This window comes from Tachyglossus aculeatus, chromosome X1 (assembly GCF_015852505.1).
Source record: "Tachyglossus aculeatus isolate mTacAcu1 chromosome X1, mTacAcu1.pri, whole genome shotgun sequence".
NCBI classification, from domain to species: domain Eukaryota; kingdom Metazoa; phylum Chordata; class Mammalia; order Monotremata; family Tachyglossidae; genus Tachyglossus; species Tachyglossus aculeatus.
The window spans coordinates 119,230,066-119,243,370 of record NC_052101.1 but is presented as its reverse complement, the minus strand read 5'-3'; positions in this window follow the sequence as shown (position 1 = coordinate 119,243,370).

Genomic DNA, 13,305 nt, shown 5'->3' with positions numbered 1-13,305 from the left:
CTAAGTATTGAATCCCCATTTTACAGATAATAATAATAATAATGGCATATATTAAGCGCTTACTGTATGCATAGCACTGTTCTAAGCGCTGGGGAGGTTAAAAGGTGATCAGGTTGTCCCACATGGGGCTCACAGTCTTAGTCCCCATTTTACAGATGAGGGAACTGAGGCACAGAGAAGTGAAGTGACTTGCGCAAAGTAACACAGCTGACAACTGGCAGAGCCGGGATTTGAACCCATGACCTCTGACTCCAAAGCCCATGTTCCACTGAGCCACGCTGCTTCTCTAAGGAAACTAAGGGAAGTTAAGAGACTTGCCGAAAGTCACACAGCAGGCAAGTGGCCGAGGTGGAATTATAACCAGGTCCTCTGTCTCCTAGGCCCATGATCTTTCCATCTGGCCATTTTGCTGCTGCTTTTCTTCCCCTCCTCCCCTCTCCCCACCAATCCAGAAGGCCTCTACCCTCACCAACTTCATAGCCCTCCTAAAATCCCACCTTCTCCACACCTCTTAACCCTTCAACTGTAACTTGCACTTTAGAATTTATGTCCATGTTTAGCACATGTGTATTATATATGTGTTTGTGTGTATACATTTGAAGTTGCAAATTTATATTTTCTGATTCCACTGCTTGTGAATTTTGGACTTTCTCTGCTTTCCTCCATCCCCCCCCCCTTCATTAAAGTGCAAGCTCCTTTTAAACAGGAAACATGTGTTGTGCTTCTGTTCTTCCCAAGTGCTTAAAAGAGTACATTGCATTTGAGAAATATCATTACTATTTAGATGAAAAGCTATTAAATAGTTCCAAAGTTATCCTTTGTAGCTTGTGCTCAATTTTGCTGTTACATCTTGGCCTGCTTTACAGGCTGTTGCCACTGGAGGGAGAACTCCATCCACTATTTTCAATAGTTTGTGCTCTTTTTTTCAGTAGCAGGCACACAATATAGCCCCTTCCCAAAACGGGAATGGAACACACCCTTTGGATATATGGATTGCCTTCCAGTTCATAGGATTTGTTCTGCCTTTTTTTTTTTTAAGTAGTAGTTACATGGAATCGCATATGATCAAGAAAAGCAAATAGACCTTTTCAGTCATCTGAGTGATGGATGGAGACTATCTGGACCAGGCTCAGAAGCCCCCTTTTTCCTCTCTTCCTCCCCATCCCCCCCGCCCTACCTCCTTCCCCTCCCCACAGCACCTGTATATATGTTTGTACAGATTCATTACTCTATTTTACTTGTACATATTTACTATTCTATTTATTTTGTTAATGATGTGCATCTAGCTTTACTTCTGTTTATTCTGATGACTTGACACCTGTCCAAATGTTTTGTTTTGTTGTCTGTCTCCCCTTCTAGACTGTGAGCCCGTTGTAGGGTAGGGACCGTCTCTATATGTTGCCAACTTGTACTTCCCAAGCGTTTAGTACAGTGCTCTGCACACAGTAAGTGCTCAATAAATACGATTGAATGAGCCTTATGAGACTAGCCCTGGGCTACTACAGGCTTAGGGCTTAGGTTCCTTAAGTCTGGGCTTTCGGTTCAGGCCATCCTAGCCTCTCAGAACCCCACCCTTTATTCATTCTATGCCTTTCTGTCTCCTGTCTCACAGTGTGTTTCAGGATCTGGGCCTGTTGAGAACCAGTTTTGTCATCACATACACCAACAATTCCTCTATTCCCAGCCAGAAATTCCTCAAGGGACTCCCCCTTCACATCCAACAGATGATCACTCCCCCCACCTTCAAAGCCTTATTAAAATCACATCTCCTCCAGGAGACCTTCCCCTGACTAAGCCCTCATTTCCCCTACTCCCTCTCCCTCGCACTTGTACCCTTTATTTGCCCCACAGCACTTACGTACGTATCTGTAATTTATCTTCATCAGTGTCTGTCTCCCCCCTCTAGACTGTAAACTTCTTGTGGGCTGGGAATGTCTCTACCAACTCTGTTATATTGTACTCTCCCAAGTGCTTAGTACAGTGCTCTAAACAGGAAGAGCTCAATAAATATGATTGAGAATCCTAGGCAAGTTCTAAGCTGAACCTGTTGAATTCGAGAGAAACCAACACTTCCCTTCCCACACTCGCTGACTCATTAGTCACCTCACTTGTTACCCACATAATAGAGAGAAGGAAGCAGGGGTGCAGTGAGAGCTTTGAAGCTACCCGAAAGTCTGTTGGATTTCACACTATGCTTCCTTCTAAAGTGGAAGTTAAGTAACACTCTTATTGGGGCAGTAACTTGTAGATGACTGATTTCATCACAAGTAGTAGCATAAATATTAGGCCCTATAACTGCTTTTTCTTCAACTGGGGCACACTTAGCAACTGTCTGATCAGACCAGAAGCGAGCCCAGGTCCTTAACAAGTAGTTAAAATACTATCTGCAAAATTATTATCTCGCCTATTGCAGTGAGCTTCTGTATTGCTTTCCCTGACTTTGAATTGCTTTTATCAAAGCACACATCACTGTCTTCAAAGCTCTGTATTCTTCCACTCTGAATTCATTTCTTCTCTCTCTCCACCCCGCCTCCCTTCAAACACATTTCTCTCTGCAAACCATTTGCTTTCTTCTCCTATTTGTGTTTTATTCCCTAGGCCTTGGATTTAGGCCTAGACCAACCTAAGCACATCTCTCTTGCTCTTCTTTTTTCTTCAAGTCACTGAAGGAGGAGGGAGAAGCTTCTGTATGGGGATAAACTGGGAGGAAAAAAAATAGGACTCTACATCTGGAAAGACAAAGATGTAAGTCTACAAAATATATGGTTGTCAATCATAGTTATTGAGTGCTTTGTGCAGAGCACTGTACTAAGCCTTTGAGAGAGTGAGACACATTCCCTGCCCAAGATGAGCTTACAGTCTAGAGGGGGAGACAGGCATTAATATAAATTACAGATATGTCTATGAGTGCTTTGGGGCAGGGACTGAGTGGTGAGTAAAAGGAGCAAGTCAGGGAGAAACAGAAGGGAGTGGGAAAAAAGGGAATTAGAGCTTAATCAGGGAAGCCCTCTTGGAGGGGTTGTGCCTTCAATAAGACTTTGAAGGTGGGGAGAGCAACTGTTGAATATAAAACGAGAGGGCGTTTCTGGTCGGAGGCGGGACATGGGCAGTGGTGGAGGTCGGTGACGAGAAAGACGAGATCGTGGCATAGCGAGTAGGTTGGCAGTAGAGGAGAGAAATGTGCAGTGTGGGTTGTAGGGGAGTGGCAAGGCGAGGTAAGATGGGGCAAGGTGATCAAGTGCTTTAAAGCCGATGGTAAGAAGTTTCTGTTTAATGTAGAGGTGGATGGGCCACCACTGGAGATTCTTGAGTGGGGAAACCTGGACTGAATGTTTTTGTAGAAAAACGATCCAGGCACCAGCAGAGTGAAGTACGGAATGGAGTGGGGAGAGACAGGAGGCAGGGAGATCAGTAAGGAGGTCGATGCAGTAATCAGAGTGGGATAGGATAAAAGCATAGATTAACGTGGTAGAAGTTTGGATGGAGAGGAAAGGGCAGATTCTAGCCTGTTTGTCCCTGTTGTAGTCAAAATGGTGGCTTATAGTTGTCATTGCTTATTGGAAATAATGGAGGAAAGGAATGCGTGACTGCTTTCGCCACAAACAATACTCAGATCGACTCCCTGAAAAATGGGAGAGGAGAACCAGAACTTTCTCTGAACTTACAGGCTCCAAAAAGAAAATATCAAGATCAGAGGCAGCACCTGACACTGTCTGCTCAACATTGTCAAGGAAATCTACTCGTCATGAAAAGAGACTTTCAAAATGCTGCTCTTTCTCAACCACAGTTAGTTCATTCATTCATTGTCGTATTCATTGAGCGCTTACTGTGTGCAGAGCACTGTACTAAGCACTTGGGAAGTACAAGTCGGCAACATAGAGAGACAGTCCCTACCCAACAACGGGTTCACAGTCCTGCCATTAGGTGCTTTCAATACACGTTTTGGATAGAATGCTATTGTGGAATTAGGGAATGTTCTGACAACACACATCTGTGTGCAGCACAATGCGAATTAGGTGTCAGAAGATAAGGTATTGTGTGTGCACCTGACTTCGGACACAGCATGAGTACTTCATTATGAGCTTTGCTGAATGCAAAGTTATTCAGGAAAATAAACAACCCCTCGTTATGCAACCTGATTAAATTCTCCACTTCCTTCCCCTCTGAAGATGCAGTAAAAATGAGTTCAAACTGCTCATATGAATTTAACAATAACCTCAGGCACATAGCAAGAGCTTTACAAATACCACAATTACTGCAAACACTTAAATTTTAAGTAGGACCAAGATTCTGCTCTAAGCATTTAGGGAGAAAATAAATTTATGTTTAAAATTATCCAGACTTTAAAGCTTGCATAAGTGAGTACATTCACACCCACCCTTCCCTCCAGTTGGTTGCAGGGCTGAACATAAGCACAAGCTAGGATCTGCCTGCATAATTGTTTATTTCTATACTGTTAAGACACAGTTTGCCATGTTTTGACCTGTTTTTTTTTTTTTAAAAAAAAGGATATGCAGAAGTTCCTCTATTTGAAGTAGTTCAGTTAAATTGCTATGATTTGAGTCTCAGCATGAAAACAGTTCCAGTTTGAGCTCCACTCAGGAGACGGATGCAGTAGTCAGGGTGGGGTAGGATAAAAGTGTGGATTAGAAGTTTGGATGGAGAGGAAAGGGCAGATTTTAGCCTGTTTGTCCCTGTTGCAGTTAGAATAGTGGCCTGTAGTGTCATTGCTTATTGGAAATAATGGAGGAAAGGAATGGGTGACTGCTTTTGCCACAAAAAATACTCAGATTGACTCCCTGAAAAATGGGAGAGGAGAACCAAAACTTCCTCCAAACTCAGAGGCTCCCAAAAGAAAAGATCAAGATCTGATAACTCAAAGTCAATGATCCAAACTCAGAGTTGGCTCATTTCCTTGATTCATTCATTCAATCGTATTTATTGAGTGCTTACTGTGTGCAGAGCACTGTACTAAGCGCTTGGGAAGTACAAGTCGGCAACATGTGGAGACGGTCCCTACCCAACAACGGGCTCACAGTCTAGAAGGGGGAGACAGACAACAAAAATTGTATTTTGGCCATTTGCCATTGTGAAGCACTTTTGATTTTTAACATAATTCAGTTAGTAGACGTTAGTTTTTCCTCCTTTTTGGACAAGGGAAAGGTTAACTAAAAAGCAGAATTCAAATTCTCATTTAAGAACCAGTTCCTGGAGAAGAAAACTCTTGGAACATGTCAACTAGACATCCGTGAGTATCTTCTTTTGTGTCCTCACTTACACTGCCTCCGGAGAAGAGCCACCTTCTAAGCTTGCCATTTACCATGCCCCTCCCATATATATCCTTCACAGGCTTTGGAAGAGGGGAAATAGGGGCTCGTTGATTAGTCAGGTTTAGTACAAATTATATGCCTGAAAGCTAGACTTCATGTTTCATCATGTATAAGCTCTCATCACTATAAAATAGCTCTTCTGCCTTTTGTTTTTGAGTGTTTTCCTCACCAGATCTTGTCTCTTGCGCTTAAATGTACTTATAACTGAAAAGCTGTCTCATTTTCAAAGAAGAAATAATAATAGCATTTGTTAAGCACTTACTGTGTGCCAGACACTGTACTAAGCTCTGTAGTGGATACAAGCAAATTGGGTTGGACACAGTCCCTGCCCTGTATGGGGCTCACGGTCTCAATCCCCATTTTACAGATGAGGTAACTGAGGCACAGAGAAGTGAGGTGACTTCCCCAAGGCCACATAGCAGACAAGTGGTGAAGCTGGGATTAGAATTCATGGCCTTCTGATTCCCAGGGTACTTCTGGCAGATTTCATCCATTTGTTTAGGTCTTAAAAAGACTTCTGTACCCTTGATATCCATTTAGCCCATAATGTCGCATCTCTGCATTTCCTGGATTTGTTGTTAATGTGAACCTCAGTTCCTGTGATTGATATAGTATATAACCCTGAGTAAACTTTCATTCATTCAGTCAGTCAGTCCCACCTGGGGTTCACAGTCTTAATCACCATTTTACAGATGAGGTGACTGAGGCACAGAGAAGTTAAGTGACTTGCCCAAGGTCACACAGCAGACAAGTGGCAGAGGTGGGATTAGAGCCCACATCCTCTGATTCCCAAATCCGGGTTCTTTCCACTAAGCCACGCAGTTGCCATAAAAAAATTGTCTATATTGGGCTCAGTATAGGCTGACATCCAGGTATCTGTGGACTCCTCCCTGGCATGAAGCCTTTCTAATAGCTCCTAGGAATAACTATGGAAGTGCCACAGCACTTACAGGACACTGTTGCCATTTCTGGTGGAAAGGAATACCAAGTGGTAGCGTGTGGGACAGTTTAAAGTCACCCACTATTCAGTGGGCAAGTTCGATGTCTGTAATTTATTTATATTAATGTCTGTCTCCCCATTTGGACTCTAAGCTCATTGTGTGCAGGGAATATGTCTGTTTACTGTTACACTGGACTCTCCCAAGCGCTTAGTACAGTGCTGTAAACACAGTAAGCTCTCAATAAATGCTATTGAATAAATGAACATGGCTTAACCTAGGTCACACAGCAAGCAATTGGCAGAGCCAGGACTATAAACCCAGGCTCTAGGCTGACATCACTGTCCTCCCAAAATGCATGCTGCCGTCCTTGAATTAGTTTTCTACCGTTGTTACTTGAGCAGTATGGGACAACATTCAGCTTAGGTAGCAAGAATCAATGCTAGGATTCAGCTCTGTGTTGATGATAATGATGCTTGTGGTATTTAAGCTCTTACTATGTGTCAAGCACTGTTCTAAACACTGGGGAAGCTACAGGATGATCAGGTCAGACAGTCCCTGTATATTTCTCGTGTGTGTGTGTGTATGTGTATATGTTTAAAGCTGTAGTAATTATTGAGCACTTACTATGGGCAGATCACTATACTAAATCCTTGCCAGAGTACAATACAATCGAGTTGGCAGAAATGTCTGTGCCATGCTCTCCCATAGTAGTAATAATAATTATGGTAGTTTTTAAGTGCTTACTATGTGCCAGTTGGTGTTTTAAGCACTGGTGGGGATACAAGCAAATCAGGTTGGACATAGTCCCTGTCCCAAGTGGGCCTCACAGTCTCAGTCCCCATTTTGCAGATGAGGGAACTGAGGCCCAGAGAAGTAGAGTGACTTGCCCAAGGTCACACAGCAGACAAGTGGTGGAGCCGGGCTTAGAATCCATGACCTCCTGACTCCCAAGCCCGAGCTCTATCCACTACACCTTGCTGCTTCTCTTGCTTCCTCCTCTCTGAAATCTATTTTAGTGTCTCCTGAGGGCAAGGATCACATATACTAATTATTTTGAACTCTCCCAAAGGCTTAGTGCAATGCTATGTACACAGGAGGCACTTATTAAATATTAATGATTGAAGATTCCCAGCTGAAAGCTGGTACTTAACTTTGGTGTGCTGGAGGCTTCCTGTTAGTGTGTCGCTCTGTTGATTCTACAGTGGTAGCCTCATCCTTGGTGTGGTGGTGGTGGTGTTGGGGTGGGGGTGGGGGTGTGGTGTGTGTGTGTATTGTGTGTGTGTCGGTCAATAGTATTTATTGGCCACCTAACCACCTGCAGAACACTGTACCAACTCCTTGGGATAATACAGTAGAGTTAAAAGACATAAACCCCATCCTCAAGGACCTTAAAATCCACCTTATGATAAAAAAATTTCTGTATATATGAAATTGCCTTTAATAATTGAACATTGTGAGAGTGAATTTTAGCTTATGGGCACTTTTCCTGGAAAGGCTAATACTTGACTGATGGTAAGCCCATTGTGGGCAGAAAATGTGTCTATTGTGTTGTACTCTCCCAAGCACTTAGTACAGTGCTCTGCACACAGTAAATGCTCAGTATATGCAGTTGACTGACTAACCACCCTAGGTACACATAATTCCTGGCCCTTGCAATACTGATAACATGTTTGAGGGGCTGGTGCTCTTTTAGTTTTTGCTGTTTTGTCTTGCTGTTCAAATAGCCACTCATTTCTTGTTTGCAGTGTGTCAAGATGGCTTGGGTCACTGATGTAATAATAATAATAATAAATGGCATTTGCTAGGCACTGTACTAAGCACTGAGGTGGATACAAGCAAGTCAGTTTGGACACAGTCCATGTCCCACATGGGCTCACAGTCTTAATCCCCATTTTATAGATGAGGTAATTGAGGCCTAGAGAAGTGAAGCAACTTGCCCAAAGGCACACAGCAGACAAGTGGCGGAGCAGGGACTAGAATCCAGGTCCTTCTAACTCCCAGGCCCGGGCTCTATCCGTTAGTCGACGCTGTTCCAGCTTTTAGCTGTGATGCCTTCGCCGGCATTTTATTATGTCCTTTGTCCATCTTTTTTCTTCCCCGTGTCTCACTTTTGGTTGCCCCATTTCAATTCACCATACAGCCGCGACTTAGTTATCTCTCTGTCACCCATTTTCTTCACATGTCTCATCCAGTGTATTTAATTTGATACTTAATAATTGTGATATTTGTTAAGTGCTTACTATGTGCCAGGCACTGTACTAAGTGCTGCGGTAGATACAAGATAATCAGGTTGAACACAGGCCCTGCCTCACAGTCTTAATCCCCATTTTATAGATGAGGGAACTGAGGCACAGAGAAGTGAAGTGATGTCCAAGGTCACACAGTAGACAAATGGCAGAGCTGGGATTAGAACCCAGGTCCTTTGACCTAAGGCCCACGCTCTTTCTACTAGGTCACGTTGCTTTGGTACATGTTTATTATTTATGACATCTTTTTCAATATTTAGATAGCCATTGAAGATAGGTCCATATTCAATCATTGGTATTTATTAAGCACTTACTGTGAGCAGAGCACTGTACTAAGCACTTGCGAGAGTACAGTACAAGCAAATTGGTAGGCACATTCCCTGCCCAAAGTGAGCTTACTGTCTAGAGGAGAAATTCTGCTCCAACTTCTATGCCTTTATTTTATTAAATGCTAATTTTTATTGTCAGCTTTCAATCATCCTGTACAACACGTGACTGAACTTCGACACTGTGGACCACCCCCTTCTCCTCAACACGCTATCCAACCTTGGCTTCACAGACTCCGTCCTCTCCTGGTTCTCCTCTTATCTCTCCAGTCGTTCATTCTCAGTCTCTTTTGCAGGCTCCTCCTCCCCCTCCCATCCCCTTACTGTGGGGGTGCCCCAAGGTTCAGTTCTTGGTCCCCTTCTGTTCTCGATCTACACTCACTCCCTTGGTGACCTCATTCGCTCCCACAGCTTCAACTATCATCTCTATGCTGATGACACCCAAATTTACATCTCTGCCCCTGCTCTCTCCCCCTCCCTCCAGGCTCGTATCTCCTCCTGCCTTCAGGACATCTCCATCTGGATGTCTGCCCACCACCTAAAACTCAACATGTCCAAGACTGAACTCCTTGTCTTCCCTCCCAAGCCCTGCCCTCTCCCTGACTTTCCCATCACTGTTGACGGCACTACCATCCTTCCCGTCTCACAAGCCCGCAACCTTGGTGTCATCCTCGACTCTGCTCTCTCATTCACCCCTCACATCCAAGCTGTCACCAAAACCTGCCGGTCTCAGCTCCGCAACATTGCCAAGATCTGCCCTTTCCTCTCCATCCAAACCACTACCCTGCTCTTTCAATCTCTCAGCCTATCCCTTCTGGACTACTGCATCAGCCTTCTCTCTGATCTCCCATCCTCGTGTCTCTCCCCACTTCAATCCATACTTCATGCCGCTGCCCGGATTGTCTTTGTCCAGAAATGCTCTGGGCATGTTACTCCCCTCCTCAAAAATCTCCAGTGGCTACCAATCAATCTGCGCATCAGGCAGAAACTCCTCACCCTGGGCTTCAAGGCTCTCCATCACCTCGCCCCCTCCTACCTCACCTCCCTTCTCTCCTTCTACAGCCCAGCCCGCAACCTCCGCTTCTCTGCCGCTAATCTCCTCACCGTGCCTCGTTCTCGCCTGTCCCACCGTCGACCCCCGGCCCACGTCATCCCCCTGGCCTGGAATGCCCTCCCTCTGCCCATCCGCCAAGCTAGCTCTCTTCCTCCCTTCAAGGCCCTACTGAGAGCTCACCTCCTCCAGGAGGCCTTCCCAGACTGAGCCCCCTCCTTCCTGTCCCCCTCATCCCCCTCTCCATCCCCCCGTCTTACCTCCTTCCCTTCCCCACAGCACCTGTATATATGTATATATGTTTGTACATATTTATTACTCTATTTATTTATTTTACTTGTACATATCTATTCTATTTATTTTATTTTGTTATTTGGTTTTGTTCTCTGTCTCCCCCTTCTAGACTGTGAGCCCACTGTTGGGTAGGGACTCTCTCTATATGTTGCCAACTTGTACTTCCCAAGCGCTTAGTACAGTGCTCTGCATACAGTAAGTGCTCAATAAATACGATTGATTGATTGATTCATTCATTCAGTTGTATTTATTCATTCATTCATTCAATTGTATTTATTGAGCGCTTATTGTGTGCAGAGCATTGTACTAAGCGCTTGGGAAGTACAAGTTGGCAACATATAGAGATGGTCCCTACCCAACAGCGGGCTCACAGTCTACAAGGGGGAGACAGACAACAAAACAAGTAGACAGGTGTCAATACCATCAGAATAGTTATAGCTAAATACACATCATTAATAAAATGTGTAATAAAATGTGTGATGTGATGAGTAAATATGTACAAATAAAATAGAGTAATAAATCTGTACAAATATATACAACTGCTGTGGGGAGGGGACTAATAGAGAAGCAGCGTGGCTCAGTGGAAAGAACACGGGCTCTGGAGTCAGAGATCATAGGTTCAAACCCCGGCTCTGCCAATTGTCAGTTGTGTGACTTTGGGTAAGTCACTTAACTTCTCTGTGCTTCAGTTACGTCATCTGTAAAATGGGGATTAAGACTGTGAGTCCCCCGAGGGACAACCTGATCACCTTGTAGCCTCCCTGGCGCTTAGAACAGTGCTTTACACATAGTAAGTGCTTAATAAATGCCATTATTATTATTGATGTCTTACTATTCTTGGAGCAGTTTGTCCTTCTTATGACTCCAGGGGGCAGTCATTACCTATGCAATACTAAGTTGATTTTACCCCCAGTTTGACAATAAAACTAAAAAAGTTCATAGCTACCACATACATGATCTGCCATAATCATTTCTCTGATGTTTTGCGGGGAGGAGTTCTTTGGACCAATCTCAAGGGTGGTAATTTTTCAACTTCTAGACTGTGAGCCCATTGTTGGGTAGGGATTGGCTCTATCTGTTGTTGAATTGTACTTTCCAAGTGTTTACTACAGTGCTGTGCACACAGTAAGCACTCAATAAATATGATTGAATGAATGAATGAATGTTTTGCTAGTCTCACTACAGTCCTAACAAGCCACGTGACTCATTCAGCAATTCATTCTTGGCAGGGTATGACGTGCCTACCAACTCTTATGTTGTACTCTCCCAAGCGCTTAGTACAGTGCTCTGCACACCAAGTGCTCAATAAATACCACTGATCGACTGTTGTAACACATAATAATAATGATAATGGTATTTGTTAAGCACTTACTGTGTGCCAAGCACTGTTCTAAGCACTGGGGTAGATGCAGGGTCATCAGGTTGTCCCACGGGGGGCTCACAGTCTTAGTCCCCATTTTACAGAGGAGGTAACTGAGGCACAGAGAAGTTAAGTGACTTGCCCAAGGTCACACAGCAGACAAGTGGCGGAGGCGGGATTAGAACCCACATCTCCTGACTCCCAAGCCCGCGCTCTTTCCAATAACCCACGCTGTCTTCATTACAAGATTTGGATAGAAGGCTGTTGAATTCGAGAACAGTCTTTCCACAACATGTGTCTATCTGCACAGAAGGCAATCCATCCAAGTTGACACAAGTAGACACAGTGCAAGAAGAAACAGTTGTGTGCATATGGCCTTGGCATGGCTCTGAGGTATGAGTACTCTAATTCTATTTTTCCATAATGCGAGGTTGTACGGCGGGACAGGAAAACTCCATTGGATAAACTGTAGTAGGTACTTGGATGGCTTCTTCTCCTATCTGGGTAGGAGGAATCCTAGAATTATTCCCAAGAACTCGATCTGCTCCAACTCAGCACACCACTGGAGCTTTCTGGCCTCAAGTCTACTTTAAATATTTTAAAATAAAAAAATATGCTTAGGCTTGATTTACCAGTTCTTGACCCTGTTTCCACAGTAGATTGTATATCAGAGCATGGCCGAGGTGAAAGAGCATGGGCCTGGGAGTTAGACGACATAGGTTCTAATCCCGACTTCACTTTCTTGCTCTGTGATCTTGGGAAAGTCACTTAACTTCTCTGTGCCTCAGTTTCCTCATCTGTAAAATGGGAATTCAAATCCTGTTCTCCCTCCCGCTTTGACCATGAGCCCCACGTGGGATGGGGACAGTGACCGATTGGATTAACTTGTATCTACTCCAGCGCTTAGTACAAGTGCATGGCGCATAGTAAGTGCTTAACAAATACCATAATTAGCAGCGTGGCTCAGTGGAAAGAGTGCGGACTTTGGAGTCAGAGGTCATGGGCTCTAATCCCGGCTCTGCCACTTGTCAGCTGTGTGACTTTGGGTGAGTCACAACTTCTCTGTGCCTCAGTTCCCTCATCTGTAAAATGGGGATTAAGACTGTGAGCCCCTTGTGGGACAACCTGATCACCTTGTATCCTCCCCAGAGCTTAGAACAATGCTTTGCACATAGTAAGCGCTTAAATACCATTATTATTATTATTATTATTATTATTATTATAAGTAATGGGTTCAATAATTTAATCAATTAATGGTCTCTACTGAATGCTTACTGTGTGCAGAGTACTATACTAAGCGTTTAGGGGGAGTATAATACAACAAAGTTGGTAGACTGTCTCTTTCTCCAAGCCCCCCAGGACTGTGGGCAAGGAGTGTGTTTGTTGTAGTATCATACTCTCCCAAGAGCTTAGTACAGTGCTGTGCACACTATAAGCGCTCAGTAAATACAATTGAATGAATGAATGAAGGAGCTTACAGTTTAGAGTGGGGGAGATAGCCATTAAAATAAATCATGGATGTGTATATAAGTTCTGGGGGGGAGAGGGTGGGGTGAATATCAAGTGCTTCAAGGGCACAGAGCCAAGTGTATAGGCAGTGCAGAAGGGAGAGGGAGTAGGGGAGACGAGGGCTTGGTTGGAAAGGTCTTTGATGGAAGTGTGATTTTAATAAGGCTGTGAAGCGGGGGAGAGTGTTGAGCCTTCATGTATGAAGGGGAAGAAGTTCCAGGCCAGAGGGGAGGACAGGAGAAAGGAGT